Source organism: Oryx dammah, unplaced genomic scaffold (genome assembly GCF_014754425.2).
Source record: "Oryx dammah isolate SB20612 unplaced genomic scaffold, SCBI_Odam_1.1 HiC_scaffold_27, whole genome shotgun sequence".
Lineage (NCBI taxonomy): Eukaryota > Metazoa > Chordata > Mammalia > Artiodactyla > Bovidae > Oryx > Oryx dammah.
This window is the reverse complement of record NW_024070211.1, coordinates 100855829-100872484: the sequence shown is the minus strand read 5'-3', so window position 1 is coordinate 100872484 and position 16656 is coordinate 100855829. Positions and strand designations below refer to the sequence as shown.

The 16656-nt window shown below is 36.3% G+C and overlaps 1 protein-coding gene across 3 annotated transcripts in view; it reads right to left on the bottom strand.

Moving 5' to 3' along the window:
- PSMD14 (proteasome 26S subunit, non-ATPase 14) overlaps window positions 1-16656 on the bottom strand; it is a 101117-nt gene that overhangs the window by 59508 nt on the left and 24953 nt on the right. Inside the window, exon 4 of one of the 3 annotated variants that reach the window (XM_040229225.1) lies at window positions 4444-4481. The exons of the other annotated variants lie outside the window; for them this stretch is intronic. The gene's annotated coding sequence lies outside the window, so the exon portion shown is untranslated. The remainder of the gene's footprint in view (window positions 1-4443; window positions 4482-16656) is intronic. 3 annotated transcript variants of the gene reach the window in all.

The following is a 16656-nucleotide window of genomic DNA, read 5'->3' as shown; positions in this document are numbered from 1 at the left end:
GCAAGTTCAATCCCTGGGTCAAGAAGATCCCCTGGCGAAGGGCATGGCAACCCATTCCAGTATTCTTGCCTGGAGAATCCCATGGACAGAATAGCTTGGTGGGCTACAGTCCATAGGGTCACAAAGAGTGGGAAGTGACTTAGCACACACGCACGGATGCCCTGAATAGGTTTACAAACCAGAAGGCAAGCAAGAAAAACTATAAAAGCACCACACAAGCATATATAGTGGACACAGAAGTCAGAGTTATGTACTTGATACAATCTTCCCTTATGCTAAGAACTGAAAAATATGTAGAACTTATCCAAGCAAAACAAAAAGGAGAGGAGTGGCAAGGAAAGGTCTTCCAAGGAAAGAAAATAACACATTTAAAGGCACAGAAACACAAAAAAGCCATTATCCTGCACATTACCATTCAAAACTTATTTAAAAAATAAAATGGGCTAAAGATCAAACCAGTCAGTCCTAAAGGAAATCAACCCTGAATATTCATTGAAAAAGGCTGATGCTGAAGCTGAAGCTCCAAGACTTTGGCCACCTAATATGAAGAGCCAACTCACTGGAAAATACACTGATGCAGGGAAAGATCTGAAGACAAGAGAAGGGCGAGACAGAGGATGAAATGGTTGTATAGTATCAATGACTCAACGGACAGGAGTCTGAGAAAACTCCAGGAGATAGTGAAGGACAGGGAAGCCTGGCATGCTGCAGTCCACAGGGTCTCAGAGTCAGACACAACTCAGCATCTGAACAACAAATGGATTCTTAAGCAGCCAAACATAAGTTAATACTGCTTCCATTTCAATGGGTATTTTACTGAGGATGTAACTTTTTTCAAAGACCATTTTTAAAAAGAAGTGCCTTTTCTTATCCACACTTTTGCCTTTTATGAAAAATGTTCAGCACTTCAGAATACAAATCAATTTGGAGTTCTCTGATATGCTTAAAAGACACAGTTGTTAAGACAATAGAGACGATGACATGCTTTCCATACAAAATGCTGTTATACAGTAAGTAATATGCAGTGTCTCTTTGGTTTATGGAATTTGCACAAATATTCTATCTGACTCAATCTTGAGGCCAAGGGCTATTTCTGTTTAACATATCAAGTTCTCAAAATAAAATTTGTTTTCAGTAAGTATTTATAAAAAGCTGATTGTGTGATATCCAAGCAATGGGTACCCCTGGAAGAGAAGACAGTTCAAGACTGTGATTAGCTGGATCACTGATCAGAGGAGCCGAGGGTTAAATGGATGCTACTGTGATCAGCTGTTAGAGCCACTAAGCAGTCACAAGAGCCAGGCTCTAGAGTTGTTAACACAGAATACTAATAACCTTGCCTGTTTGGGTATATCCTGCTCTATGTTTTTTCAAATATGTGACTTATCTCATCTAATGAAAGAAGAGAAAGACCAAGGAAAGATATATAAGAAAAAGCACCATACATACAGAGGAGAGGGAATTCAAAAAACTTGTTTGAGTGAATAGGAGAGGAAAAAAAAAGGACTTGTAAAACTCTGTGCTAGGAACTATGACAGGCGCTAGATATATGATGAACCAATTCCATGCTGTGCTAGTCTTTAAAATGGAGGTAGGAGACAGGACAATTATACAAGTAAATAAACCTCAGGCCACATCCCAAATCTCCAGAATCTGACTGCCTCTTACCACCCACAAAACAGCACTCTGGTGATAACTATAAACATTACATGGACATAAAATCCATCTATATCTCCCCTTTAACTAATTTTGTTTTTATTCTTACTAGAAATTATCTGAGATCTTCTTTCCTTCCTATTACCTTGTTTAATCAAGACCTGATATTACTATACAAAGTGGAAATTCAAACCAATGCAGCTATAGTAACATTATATGTAGTCTATCTACATGGCAGGGTACACCCTGCCCAAAGAGCAACAATATAAGACTACCAAAAGCCATTACAGCAATCAGTTACTCACTGAAAATTAAGCATCCTAACACTTTAGTCTCAGTGGGACTAGTTTTCTTCTCAGTATAAACCACTGAAGTTCATCCTCAAGTAGGGCTGCAAGATAAACTATTAGTTAAATCTGAATTTAGATAAATGAATACTTTTTAATATGTACATCCCATGCAATATTTGGGACATACTTAAATTTTTAAAATATTTACTGTTTACCTGAAATTCAAACTTAACTGGGCATCCAGTATTTTTCTTTGTGAACTACGACAACCCTATTCCCAAGTAACAAGTAGTTTCTGTTCTAAGTCCATATTCTAACTCTCCCCCATTTCATTTGTTCTGTGTAGCTTAAGCCAGAGGCAACTTTATATTATTACACACATCAATAGCTTTTTCAAAATGAACTGTTACCTCTTTGTCTTCAATTAAATAATAAAGTGCTCTTGCCAAATGGTCACTCGGTTTCCTCTTATTAAAAAAAAAAAGCACACATGAAATTTCTATCTTAATGATACACAAATCATATTTTTATTCTTACTGGAAATCAGCATCTACATTGAAATATCTTCTTTCTCTAAGTGTCACTTTAGGTAAGAAAATACAGTTCTGAGCACATTGTGCACATGGCCCTGCTGGTGGGCTCAGCTGCTGACACTGGACTCACCAAGCCTACCCAGAGCCACACTCCTCAGGGCCACCAGATTTTCCCTGCTACACACTCTTCCCATTGTGTTATGAGGTCCCCATTAAGTAAAACACTGTGTAAGGGCTTGGGATTCACTTGTTTGTAACTTTGTGCAGCACTGGGTCAGTACTCTGCATACTGCTATTGCTCGTTGACAGACTACCTAACAGAAAAGGCTACTATCATAACAGAGAATTCCACACTAGAGAAACAGTATCCTGCACACACACAAAAAGATGCTCAATAAGTAACTCCTCAATCTCTTTATAAATAAACGCAGTTTCGGTTTTTATTTTTTTGATCACTATCTCACCCACAAACATGCCAAGAAAGGCGTTCTGATGCCTCTGTGAGCCAAGCAGACACGAAAATGCCAAAGGCAATCCTATGCTTGTGTGGTCTCCATTAAGAGTAGATCCCGTCTCTCGGGAGAAGTATATCCACAAGCCGAATAAATGAGAGGCTAGAGAAAAGGAAGCTAACAATTCAACGGACATGAATTTGAGCAAACTCTGAGAGACAGTGAAAGGCAAGGAAGCCTGGCTTGTTGCAGGTCACGAGGTCGAAAGAGTTGGACAGGACCTAGCAACTGAACAACAAAACATACTTAGAAAGAGACTAAGAAACTGAGATAGGAAACCAATTAGGCAGCAGACTGGACACAAGGCTTATTATCACTTAAGGAATTAAATCTGCTTTAGGCCTAAGAGTAGAAAGTTGCCTCCCTAGGCAAAAGAGAGGCCAATGAGGCAGTGAGGTGAGCAGTTGAGAGGGAATGAGAGCAAAGTGACAACTATCTACAGAGCAAACAACTACTTTTCTAACCACTGTTAGTTCTTTTAAAACTTATTGAGGAGTCACAAAAGACTGTAGTACACTCACTAAACATCTTATGGAATAAAACATCACTGAGAGTTAGGCTGAAGCTTCTGCATCATCCTCCTGACTGACAGCACCCTCTCCTTAACCCCTGTTGTAGCCACTATTCTAATTTTTGGTGATTATCACGCATTTCCTCAGACTTTCACTATGTAAGCAGATATAGATAATATATAATATTATAGTATCTGCATGTTTTAAAATTATATATTAAAACTTAGAACATATTTATTCCTCTACTTGCCTTTTTCCTCTAGTATGTTAATATGGATTAATCATGCAGATATGTGAAGATCACTGACTTTACAAAAGCCCCACTGTTAAGCAAAGTTATGTATTTTCCTCCTGATGGACAATTAGGTTGTTTTCAATTTTTTTTATATTATAAACTACAGATCAGCAAACTGGGGCCTGTGGGAGAGCCAGCTGACTGTTTCTGAAAATGAAGTTTTGTTGGAATATAGCCAGGCACATTCATTTTGTATTATGTATGGCTGCTTTAACACTACAATGGCAGGATGAAATTGAGTGGTTGCAACAGAAACCATTTGGTCCACAAGTCTAAAATATTTACGACCCAGACCTTTAAGAAAGGAGTACCAAGGGGTTATAAACAATACTGTTGTGAACGTTCTTGCATCCACATGGGACTCTTTAGGGAATATAATTAGGAAAAGATCTCTCAAGATGCAGGGTAAGCAAATCTTTACCATTACTAGATTTTACCAAAATGCACAAGACGGCTGTACACTACTACTAGCTTATACAAATGGTTTATAAACCATTTGTGTTCTTTCTTCTAATATTCCTATCTTTTGCCCATTTAAAAATATCATTTTCTTACTGATTTATAGAAACAAAATACATATATTCATGACTAGTGTTTTGTCCATTATATGTTAGATATATATATCTTTCCCAATCTGTGGCTCACCACTTTGCTTTTTACATTTCTTCATGCCTCAGTTTTATCTGAAAAAAAAAATGAAGATTGTAACAATAACCCAACTTCATATAACCACTGAAAAGATTGAATGAGTTAATATATTTAAAATACTTAGAACAGTGCCTGGCACATATAAGTGTTCCACAAATATTAACTACTTAATATTATCTACTTATTTTATCATATCATAAAGGGAAACAAATTTTAAGTTTCAATGTAAATTTATCACTGTCCCTCTAGTATTCATGCTATCATACTTAAGAAATTCTGCCCTACACATTTAATTTTATGTGTTCATAAAGCAATAACCTTGTTTATTTAGTACCTCTGAAAGCTAAGAAAGAATAGCACTTTCTGTTAATTTGATTTCAATTATTATTCACTGTTAGCATATTTTCTTAAAATCTAAGTACAATTCTAATACTGATCTCTTTAAAGTTCCAGTAGAAAGGAAAACCCCCTCCAGAATCTCCAGTCCCACACCATTTTTCTTATTAAAAAGTAAATAAAGGAGGCATCTGCTTATGTTCAAAAGAGAGTAATAAAGGACTATATTTACATTCCCAACAGAAAGAAATAAAAAATAGACAAAACTATATAAAAGAAAAGCTTGTAAGACACTGTTGATGAGGCAACAAAAGACAGTGACCTCTGAGAACTTGGAAAACGAAGGAGGTAAACCCTGCTACTACCCTAGTTTGTTGCTTTGAGAGTTTCCAAGCTGCAGTGCAGGGGGAAGGAAACCAGGTAGTCTACTGAAATCTCTGAACTGAGATGTTAAGAGCTGAGATTACTGGGAGACCAAAGCAGCTAGAGTTATCATCAAAGGGTACCAGAGAGAAAACAGCCACAAAAAGAAAAAAAACCTTGGGATCTTCTGAGGCTCCTCCTTGAAGAATCAACTGAGTACTGATCAGTTCAAGTACACGAGGACACTGCATGAGGGAGGGGAAAGAACAGCAAAAAGATCAGAGAGAGGAGGACCTACCTCTCACACAGCACTGGTGATAACGCTCATTCCCATCAGCCAAACAGAAAAACATCAGAATGCACAAGGCACTGGTTAGACAGAAAGGCCCTGCCTCAACAGTGGGAAAAAACGAGTCCAAGACTGAGCACTGCTCCAGTCTCACCTAACAAGTTATAAAAGCAAAACTAGAAAGAATCAAACAGCTTCCAAATAATTTAACTGCATCCCATAACAAATACCAAGAATATTTCATAAGAATAAAAAACAGCCAACATACAAGGCAAAACTCACAAGGTCAGGCCCTAGTTTAAAAAATTACCAGGCATGCACAATTAGGAGATAAATCAATTAATTAAAACCAATCTAGAATAAACAAAGATGGTAAAAATTAATAGACAAGGATATTAAAGTCTTATTATAACTGTCAGAAAGTTAAGTAGAAACAAGAAAAACCTAAAAATGACCCAAATCAAACTTCTAATGAATGCCACAATTCATCAGTGGCAACAGGATAAAGTATGCAGTGAATCTGGAGACACTTGGGGGAGCTTTATTTTTAGGGTGTCCACAGACGGTCAAAAAGTGAAAAAAAAAGCTGTAAGATGAAAAATATATTGGATAGGATTAAGGAAGATCAGACATTGCACAGGGGGGTAAAAAAATGAGTGAATTTGAAGACACAGCAATAGGAAATTAAACCAAAGAATTGGAAATAAAATTAACAGAGCCATCAAAAACAACGGTACTATTACAAAAACAAAAATATACACATCACTATGATTCTTGAAAGGGTGGGAAAGGTGGTAGAACAGAAAAAATATTTTTTTTAATATCAAACTTTGTTGAAACTTGGTGAAAATAATAAACCTAAAGATACGGGAAGCTCAGGAAAACATTAAGCACAAGAAATATGAAGAAACCTACATCACTACCCATCACAACTAAAAATAAGCGATAAGAAAAATCTTTAAAGTATTGCAAAATAAGGAGAGATACAGAGACAATGAAACAGATTTGAAAGTTCAGAAATAAATTCTAACATTTATGATCAATAAATCTTTGATAAAGGAGCCAAGACAATTCAACAGGGAGTCTTTTCAAAAGATGGTGTTGAGACAACTAGACATCTACATGCAAAAGCAAGATCCCCACCTCACATCACGCACAAAGTGGATCACAGAACTAAAAGTAAGAGTTAAAATCATAAAGCTCTTAGAAGAAAACAGAGGAGTAAATCTTCATGAACTCTGGCTAAACACTGATTTTTCAATACAACATCAAAGCATAAGTCATAGGACTTGCCTGGCTTCCACTCTAAGGGTCACAGGTTAGATCCCTGGTCTGAGAATTAAGATCTCGCATACCACACAGTGCAGCCAAAGGGGAAAAAAAAAAGCACAAGTCATAAAAGAAGACTGATCATCATCAAGAAAGTGAAAAGACCAGAAACTGTAAAACTCTTATAGGAAAACACAGGCAGAACTCTCTCTGACTTAAATCACTGCAAGATCCTCTAGGACCCACCTTCCAGAGTAATGGAAATACAAAACAAAAATAAACAAATGGGACCTAATTAGATTTAAAAGCTTTTACATAATGAAGGAAACCATAAGCAAGGTGAAAAGGTAGCCATAAGAATGGGAGAAAATAATAGCAAATGAAACAACTGACAATTAATCTCCAAAATATACAAGCAGATCATGCCGCTCAATACCAGAAAAATAAACAACCCAATCAAAAAACGGGCCAAAGAACTAAACAGGCATTTCTCCAAAGAAGACATACAGATGGCTAACAGACACATGAAAAGATGCTCAACATCACTCATTATCAGAGAAATGCAAATCAAAACCACAAAGAAGTATCATCTCATGCCGGTCAGAATGGCTGCCATCAAAGTCTACAAACAATAAATGCTGGAGAGGGTGCAGAGAAAAGGGAACCCTCTTACATTGTTGGTGAGAATGCAAACTAGTACAGTCACTATGGAGAATAGTGTAGAGATTCCTTTAAAAACTGGAAACAGAACTGCCATATGTCCCAGCAATCCCACTGCTGGGCATATCACCAAGGAAAGACACATATGTACCCCAATGTTCATTGCAGCACTGTTTACAATAGCCAGGACATGGAAGCAACCTAGATATCCACTGGCAGATGAATGGGTAAATAAGTTGTGGTACATACACACAATGGAATATTACACAGGTATAAAAAAGAATGCATTTGAGTCAATTCTAATGAGGTGGATGAAACTGGAGCCTATTATACAGAGTGAAGTAAGTCACAAAGAGAAACACCAATACAGTATACTAACACATATATATGGAATTTAGAAAGATGGTAATGATGACCCTAGGTGCGAGACAGCAAAAGAGACACAGATGTAAAGAACAGACTTCTGGACTCAGTGGGACAAGGCGAGGCTGGGATGATTTGCAAGAATAGCACTGAAACATGTTTATTCCCATATGTGAAATAGATGGCTAGTGCAAGTTCGATGCATGAAGCAGGGCACTGAAAGCCAGTGCTCTGGGACAGCCCAGAGGGATGGGGTGTGGAGGGAGGTGGCTTCAGGACGGGGGGACACATGTGCACCTGTAGCTGATCCACGTCAGTGTTGGAAGAGAAGGAAATGATGAATTATTGCTTAGTAAGAGATACAGAGTTTCTGTATGTATGTGTGTGTGTTAGTTGCTCAGTCATGTCCAACTCTTTGTAACCCCATGCACTATACTGTCTGCCCATGGAATTCTCCAAGCAAAAATACTGGAGTGGGTTGCCATTTCCTGCTCCAGGGGATCTTCCTGGTCCAGAGATCCCACATTGCAGGCAGATTCTTTACTGTCTGAGTCACCAGGGAAGCCCTCTTTTTCTGTATGTTTCTGCATGGGAAGATGAAAAAGCTTTGGAGCAGAATGGTGGTGTTAAGGGCACAACAGTGTAAATGTGCCTAATGTCTGAACTGTACACTTAAGAATCATTAAATTGGCAAATTTTGTTAACAAATATTTTAGTACAGTAAAAGACTACTCAATCAAAAATAATAAACTACAGACTTTATAACAAGACTAAAAATTATAACAGCAATATACCAGTGCATGCTCAGTCACTAAGTCACATCCAACTCTTTGCCACCCCAAGGACTGAAGCCCACCAACCTCCTTTGTCCATGGAATTTTCTAGGCAAGAACAGTGGAGTGGGTTGCCATTTCCTACTCCAGGGGATCTCCCTTATCCAAAGATCAAACCTGAGTCTCCTAAACTGGCATGCAGATTCTTTACCACTGAGCCACCTGGGAAGCCCAACAAGCAACTATAAGATACAAAATATATTATTTTAACATTCATTTACTGTAAGTGAGGTAATATAATATGACCTGAAGGAGGCAAAAAAAGGAAAAAACAACAAAAGAACAAATGACAAAAATACTATGAAAATAGTAATATAATAGACTGAAACTTTATTTTCTTGGGCTCCAAAATCACTGTGGACGGTTACTGTAGCCATGAACTAAAAGACACTTGCTCCTTGGAAAAAAAGCTACGACAAAACTAGAAAACATATTAAAAAGCAGTCACATCACTGTGCTGACAAAGTCCATATAGTCAAAGTTATGGATTTTGCAGTAGTCATTGTACAGATGTGAAAGTTGGATCGTAAAGAAGGCTGAGAGCCAAAGAATTGATGCTTTTGAACTGTGGTGTTGGAGAAGACTCTTGAGAGTCCCTTGGACTGCAATCGATCAAACCAGTCAATCCTAAAGGAAATCAACCCTGAATATTCATTGGAAGGACTGATGCTGAAGTTGAGGCTCCAATACTTTGGCCACCTGATATGAAGAGCCGACTCACTGGAAAAGACCCTGATGCTAGGAAAGACTAAAGGCAGGAGGAAAAGGGGGCAACACAGGATGAGATTGTTGGATGGCATCACTGACTCAATGGACATGAGTTTGAGCAAACTCTAGGAAAAAGTGAAGGACAAGGAAGCCTGGCGTGCTGCAGTCCATGGAGTTGCGAAGAGTCAGACACAACTCAGTGACTGAACAACAACAGACTGAAACTTAATTATATAAATAACTGCATTAAATGCAAATAATCTTAAAATCTCAATTTAAAAAGCCAAGATTATCAGAGTGGATTAAAAACAAACAATACCTACCTATATACTGCTTACAAGAAAGGTACTTCAAGTAGGTTGAATAAAGACCAGAATATATTAACAGGAAAAAGACAGGAAAAGATATGCCACATTAATAGCAATCAAAAGAAAGCTGGGATGCTATCAAACAATTTCAGATCACAGAACATTGCAAGAGTTAAAAGAAAACATCATATATATCAATAACGAATCAATATGATCATCTCAAAAAATGCAGAATATGAATTTTAAAAACATCCAACATCCATTCCTGATGAAAACTCGGTAGAAAGTAAAAATAGTAAGTAGAGAACTTCTGTAAAATGATAAAGAACATCTATTTAAAATGTACAGCTAATACCACACTTGATGGTGAAATAATACATGCTTTCCCCCTAAGATCAGGAACAAGACAGGAATGTCTACTTTTACCACTTCTATTCAACATTTTACTGACATTTACAGTCAGTCCAATAAGGAAAGAAATAAAAGGCATCCAGATTGGAAAGGAAAAAGTAAAACTGCCTTTTTTATAGACAAGAAAATCAAAGAAATAAAAATTCTGTTTATAATAGTATCAAAGATATGAAATACGTGGACATAAAAACGACAAGATATAAAAATTCTGTACACTGAAATCTACAAAAAATTACTGAGAAAAATTAAAGATCTAAATAAATAGAGAGATAACCTGTGTTCATGGTTGGAAGACTCAATATGGTTAAGATGTCAATACTCCCCAAACCGATGTATAGATCTGATACACAATCAGTCAAAACCCCAGTAGATTTTTATTTATTGAAATTGACGTGCTTAATTTTTAAGCATATGTGAAGATATAATGGGCCCTAGAATGGCCAATAACAACATTTAACAATGGCTGTTAAAAAAAAAATCCTGGAGGACTAATACAACTTGATTTCAACATGTGTTATAGAGTTTCAGTATTTAAGACCGTGCAATACTGGCTTAAAAAGATAAATATAATGGAACAGAATGGAGATTCCAGATATAGGACCACACATATAGGGAGAACTGATTTCCAATAACAGCACAATGCAAAGGCAGAGAAAAAATAATCAACAATTGGTGCTACAACAATTGGATATTCACACGCAAAGTTGTTTTAAAAACTGAACATGATCCGTATCTTGCATCATATACAAAAATTAATTCAAACTGGATCACAGAACTAAATGTAAAACATTAAACTATAAAACTTCTTGAAGAAAAGAAGATATCTTTGTGACCTTAAAGTGGCATAAATGTCTTAGATATCACACCAAAGTACGATTTATAACAGAAAATTTTTATAGACTCCAAAGTTAAGAACTCTGCTCTTTGAAAAACACTAACAGAGTAAAAAAATAAGCCAAAGATTGTGAGAAAATATCTGCAAATCACATATTTTATAAAGGACTTATAAAGGAATATATAAAGAATTCACAAAATTCATTAATATAATAGCCCAGTAAAAACTGGGCAGCAAACCTGAATAAAGACCTCACTAAAAAAGATATACAAATGGCAAATTAGCACATGAAAAAATGTTCAATATCATTAATCATTAAGAAAATGCAAACTACAAGTATAATCGGATGCTATCACCTTCTGGAATGGTTAAAATGAAAAAGATTAACCATAACACATACCAAATGTTTGCAAGGATGAGAAGGGACTGGAATTCTCACACTTTAATGGGAATGGAAAACAATAAATCATTTTTGAAAAGTCTGGCAGTTTTCAGTAAGTTAAACACACACTCACCATATGATCCAGCCATTCCACATCTAGGTATTTATCCAAGAGAAATGAAACATGTACACTGTGGAAAATGCTGAAAGAGATGGGAATACCAGACCACCTGACCTGCCTCTTGAGAAACTTATCTGCAGGTCAGGAAACAACAGTTAGAACTGGACATGGAACAACAGACTGGTTCCAAATAGGAAAAGGAGTACGTCAAGGCTGTATATTGTCACCCTGCTTATTTAACTTATATGCAGAGTACATCATGAGAAACACTAGGCTGGATGAAGCACAAGCTGGAATCAAGATTGCTGGGAGAAATATCAATAACCTCAGATATGCAGATGACACCACCCTTATGGCAGAAAGTGAAGAGGAACTAAATAGCCTCTTGACGAAAGTGAAAGAGGAGAGAGGAAAAGTTGGCTTAAAGCTCAACATTCAGAAAACGAAGATCATGGCATCCAGTCCCATCACTTCATGGGAAATAGATGGGCAAACAGTGGAAACAGTGTCAGACTTTATTTTGGGGGGCTCCAAAATCACTGCAGATGGTGATTGCAGCCATGAAATAAAAGATGCTTACTGGAAGGAAAGTTATGACCAACCTAGATAGCATATTGAAAAGGAGAGACATTATTTTGCCAACAAAGGTCCATCTAGTCAAGGCAATGGTTTTTCCAGTGGTCATGTATGGATGTGAGAGTTGGACTGTGAAGAAAGCTGAGCACCAAAGAATTGATGCTTCTGAACTGTGGTGTTGGAGATGACTCCTAAGAGTCCCTTGAGCTACAAGGAGATCCAACCAGTCTATTCTAAAGGAGATCAGTCCTAGGTGTTCTTTGGAAGGACTGATGCTGAAGCTGAAACTCCAGTACTTTGGGCACCTCATGCAAAGACTTGACTCATTGGAAAAGAGTCTGATGCTGGGAGGGATTGGGGGCAGGAGGAGAAGGGGATGACAGAGGATGAGATGGCTGGATGGTATCACTGACTCGATGGACATGAGTCTGAGTGAACTCCGGGAGTTGGTGATGGACAGGGAGGCCTGGCGGGCTGCGACTCATGGAGTCGCAAAGAGTCGGACACGACTGAGCGACTGAACTGAACTGACAGACACAATGTTCATAGCAGTTTTATTTGTAACAGCCCCAGATCAGGAAACACTAGAATCCTTATGAACAGGTGAATAGATAAAGTGTGGTATGTCTAGCCAATGAAATGCTACTACTTAGTAATAAAGGAGAACAAGCTACTGATAACCACTCAGAGAAGAATCTCAGAATACTCATGGTAATGAAAACCAGACCAAAAAGAGTATCTACTCTATAATTCCACTTGCTTAACAGTCTAGAAAATTAAATCTAATGTATAAAAGCAGATGAATGGTTGTCTGAGGAAGAGTAAAAGAAGAGGGATTACAAAATGTCTAAATAAATTTGAAGGGGGGGTGGTTGGTGGATGTTCACCATCATGATTGTAGTGATGGTTTCATAAGTGTATGTATACATCTCAAAACTTATCAAATTACATACTTTAAGTATGCACTGTTTAATGTATGCTAATTATATCTTAGTAAATAAAACAAAAATAAAGGCTTATAAATACTTTAACTTTTTATAATTCACCCTTCTTAGTACCTTCCCTTACAATCATTCTTAAATATAGTGACTACAAAATAAAACTCTTTTGTAAGCATAAAACTGAAAAAAGATCTACAAACAGGGTAGATAATATGATGTTACAGCTATTCAGCAAATTCAGGCATCATGTCAAAAAATAGCACTCATTCAGAGATGTCAATTAAAACTTTTAAAGAGGAGTTTTCTTTCAGAAAAATGTATCAATTTCTGCTTATATCCACAGTGTAACTTAATTATAACACCTGTGTTTACTTACATACACACACACACACACCTTCCCCCACTTTCTCTCTGCAGTTTCCAAAACACCTATCTCATAATTTGCAGTTCCAAAGGCAGCTCCAAAAGTTAAGAGAAATTATGGTGTAAGGAAACAAATCTAGTTTAGGGATGCGTCATCAAGGCTTGACAACTCACCACAATGTTATGTGCTTGGAGTTAGCCAGTATTTTAAAGTATTTGCTGAGTGCTGTATGACTTTACAAAACATTTTAAAATCCTCTCATTGTTTTATTTTTAATTGATCCTTAAATCAATGAAGCAGTCAAAGAGATATGATCACACTTCTATAGAACATACAGATAGGAACAGATACACATAGGAAAATAAACATAGATAATTTAAATAACTGTGCAATCTACATGTCAGGAATATTCAGAACCAAATCTCTTGGCCCACAGTTCAATCCCTTTGATTCAGTGTATCATTTCAATGATACAAATACTAAAAATATTATTACTTGCTGATCAAAATCATATGCTGAGGCAGTCCTGAGACCTTCCCCAGGAACAAAAAATAACCATTTGAATTCCTATAAAGTCAGTAAATAAGGAAGATGATAATGCTTATGAACAATCTGATAAACTCCTTCTCAAACTATTTTGGAATTAGAAAACTAAATATGAGGTTTATGCCTCACTGCACAGTTTAAAACTCAGGCTCACTTTCCCTTGTGAGATGGGGCAAATCATATCCACAGTCCTGGTTACTATGAGGATTAAATGGCATAAACATGTACTGCATATATGCAGTACCTGGCACACAGCTGCTACCATTCCACCTACTAGTTTTAATGATAAATTTATAATATTTAAATTACCAGTGTCTATCAAAAAATAGCAATTCTAATTTTAATACTATATGTGTATATGCTTTAGAAATAAATGTTAATACTAAAGCTAACTAAATTTAGATATAACAAGGCTAATACTTCTTTTTTCCTTTAACTGAGTTTCACTCACAGACATGCCATTTAGGTACTCAGATTAAACACAGTAACAAAAAAACCCCAGCACATATCCTTCACAGTATACAGACAAAGACCATGCCTGAAATTGGTTCTCAATCTGTATACCTGTTAACATTTTGATTATTAACTTTAAAAAATTAATCTAACTTTTCTGTAAAGAACTTTGAATAAGAAAACAATCCTTATGACAGTGCAAAGTGTTAACAACAGATCTTAAATTTTATGAAAAGTGAAGTAAAGAAAAACTTAAAACACACTTATTAATAGTCGCCAGTGTAATAGCTGCCAGTGTATTAAGAACGTAAAAATCGTCTGTGATCAAGAACTCACACTGCAAAAAAGTTTACTTTTTCAATATACTTCAAAAGATTTTATTTATAAGCAATATCACTGAAAATACTAAAGAAAAAATTATATCTAAACTCATAATTATGCTTCCTAATCCATGTAATTTTAGGGCTGCTTCTAAATAGTATCAGCATTTTTATTTTCCTGTTTTCCACCAATATTCAAATATATTATAAAATATTCAAGCACAGGCAATGTTGTATTAAGACTGTGATCTTGCTTAAATTTAACCATTGGCTGACAGGCAAGGCACCATGTTAAGAGCTTGAAATGTACAGTTTTGCCAGCTGATATACAAAAGTTCTAAATTAGCATATGAAAAGTAATCCACAGATGGCTATGTACAATTCACAGAAGGGAATAAAAGGTAGAGATTGTCTGTACTTACAAACCTGAAATGAGCTAAGCAAAGCCTTCTGAATGTTCTGCCACAATTTAACATTAAACATCAGCCTCTAGAGTTGTTATGGTCTCATTATTAAAACAGTAAGTAACAGTAAGCCTATTATCTACTACACCTAATTTGAGCTCCTAATACCATTCTTGAATCTTTTACATAAATTACTTCTAATAATCACATAATTCTACAATCCACAGTAGTGCATACTACTGTGCCTGCCATGTAAAAATGAGGACGCCGAGGCTCAATCAATGTGTCCAAGGTGATCGAGGTAAGTGGTGAAGCCTAAATTCAAAGCTGCCAATGATGTAGTAAATATCCTTGTGAAAACATTAAGACAGAAAACAAACTAAGTATATATCATGGTTCATACATAAAATGGAATAGCAAACAACCATTTAAAGAAAAGGAGCCACCTATATACACATGTATCAATATACACAAGGCGCCAATCTCCAGAATGTACTATTAAGTACTGGGTTGGCCAAAAATCTCCTTTGGTTTTTAAGTAAAAGACAAATTTTCATTTCGTCATGCTGAACAAGGTATTCACTGCTTTTTTTCACTACCTTTTGCCATTTTTCAGACAACTTCATAATTTTATCTTCCCAAGACTTTGTCTTTTTGAGCAAAGAACTGTTCCAGGTGCCTTTTACAGTCTTCCAAGGAACTGAAGTTTTTCCATTAAGAGAATTTTGTAAAGAATGGAAATCTGAAGGTACAATGTCTGGTGAATATAGTGGGTCAATATAGTGGTTCTGAAAAAATCAGAACTCCCCAGCAGTTTATGCCTAGCCATCAAAGAAATAAGAGGTCTTGTGTTATCTTGATGGAAGAATGCATTTTCTTCTAATTCCAAACGCTTTTTGTTGAGTGCTGCTTTCATTTGGCCTAACTGGTAGCAGTACTTGTTGGAATTAATCACTTGGTTTTCCAGAAGGAGTTCCTAATAGAGGACTCCCATATACACAACATCACGTTCTTGGATGGAGACTGGCCTTTGGTGTGGTTCGTAGTTCATCTAGCTTGCTCTACTATCTCTTCTTCTTCGCATTATTGTACAGTAGCCACTTTTCATCATCTATCATAATTTGTTTTAAAAACGAACATTTTCATTACATTTAAGTGGAGAATCAAGAAGGTTTTTTTTCACTTAACTTACGTGGAACCCAAACATCAAAGCGATTAACATAACCAAGCTAGTATAAATTACTTTCGACCCTTGATTTGTATATTTTAAGTATGTTGACTCTCTCCTGCATGGTATAACATTAATTATTCTCAATTAAAGCCTCAGTCTGATCACTATCAATCTCAACTGGTCAACTTGACCGTGCAGCATCGTCCAGCAAGACATCTCCAGCTCAAAACTTCACAAACGATTTTGACCTTCAATCAGTCATAGCACCTTCTCCAAACACTGTACAAATCTTTGTGTTTTTTGCATTTCAGTTACATTTTTTACCTTTCTTGAAAAAGTAAGACATAAGATGCCTAAAATGTTGCTTTTTCTTCAATCTTCAATATTAAAATGGCTACACAAAAATTCACCTATTTTGATAAAACTTTTTTTTTAAACACAGGCTGATATGACAGCTGTCACAATACAATCTAACAAAATTGTTTCAAATGAAGTTGAAGACAACTAAGCGCTACTAGAGATATCTTATAGGAAAAAAAAAATGAAGTTTTTGGCCA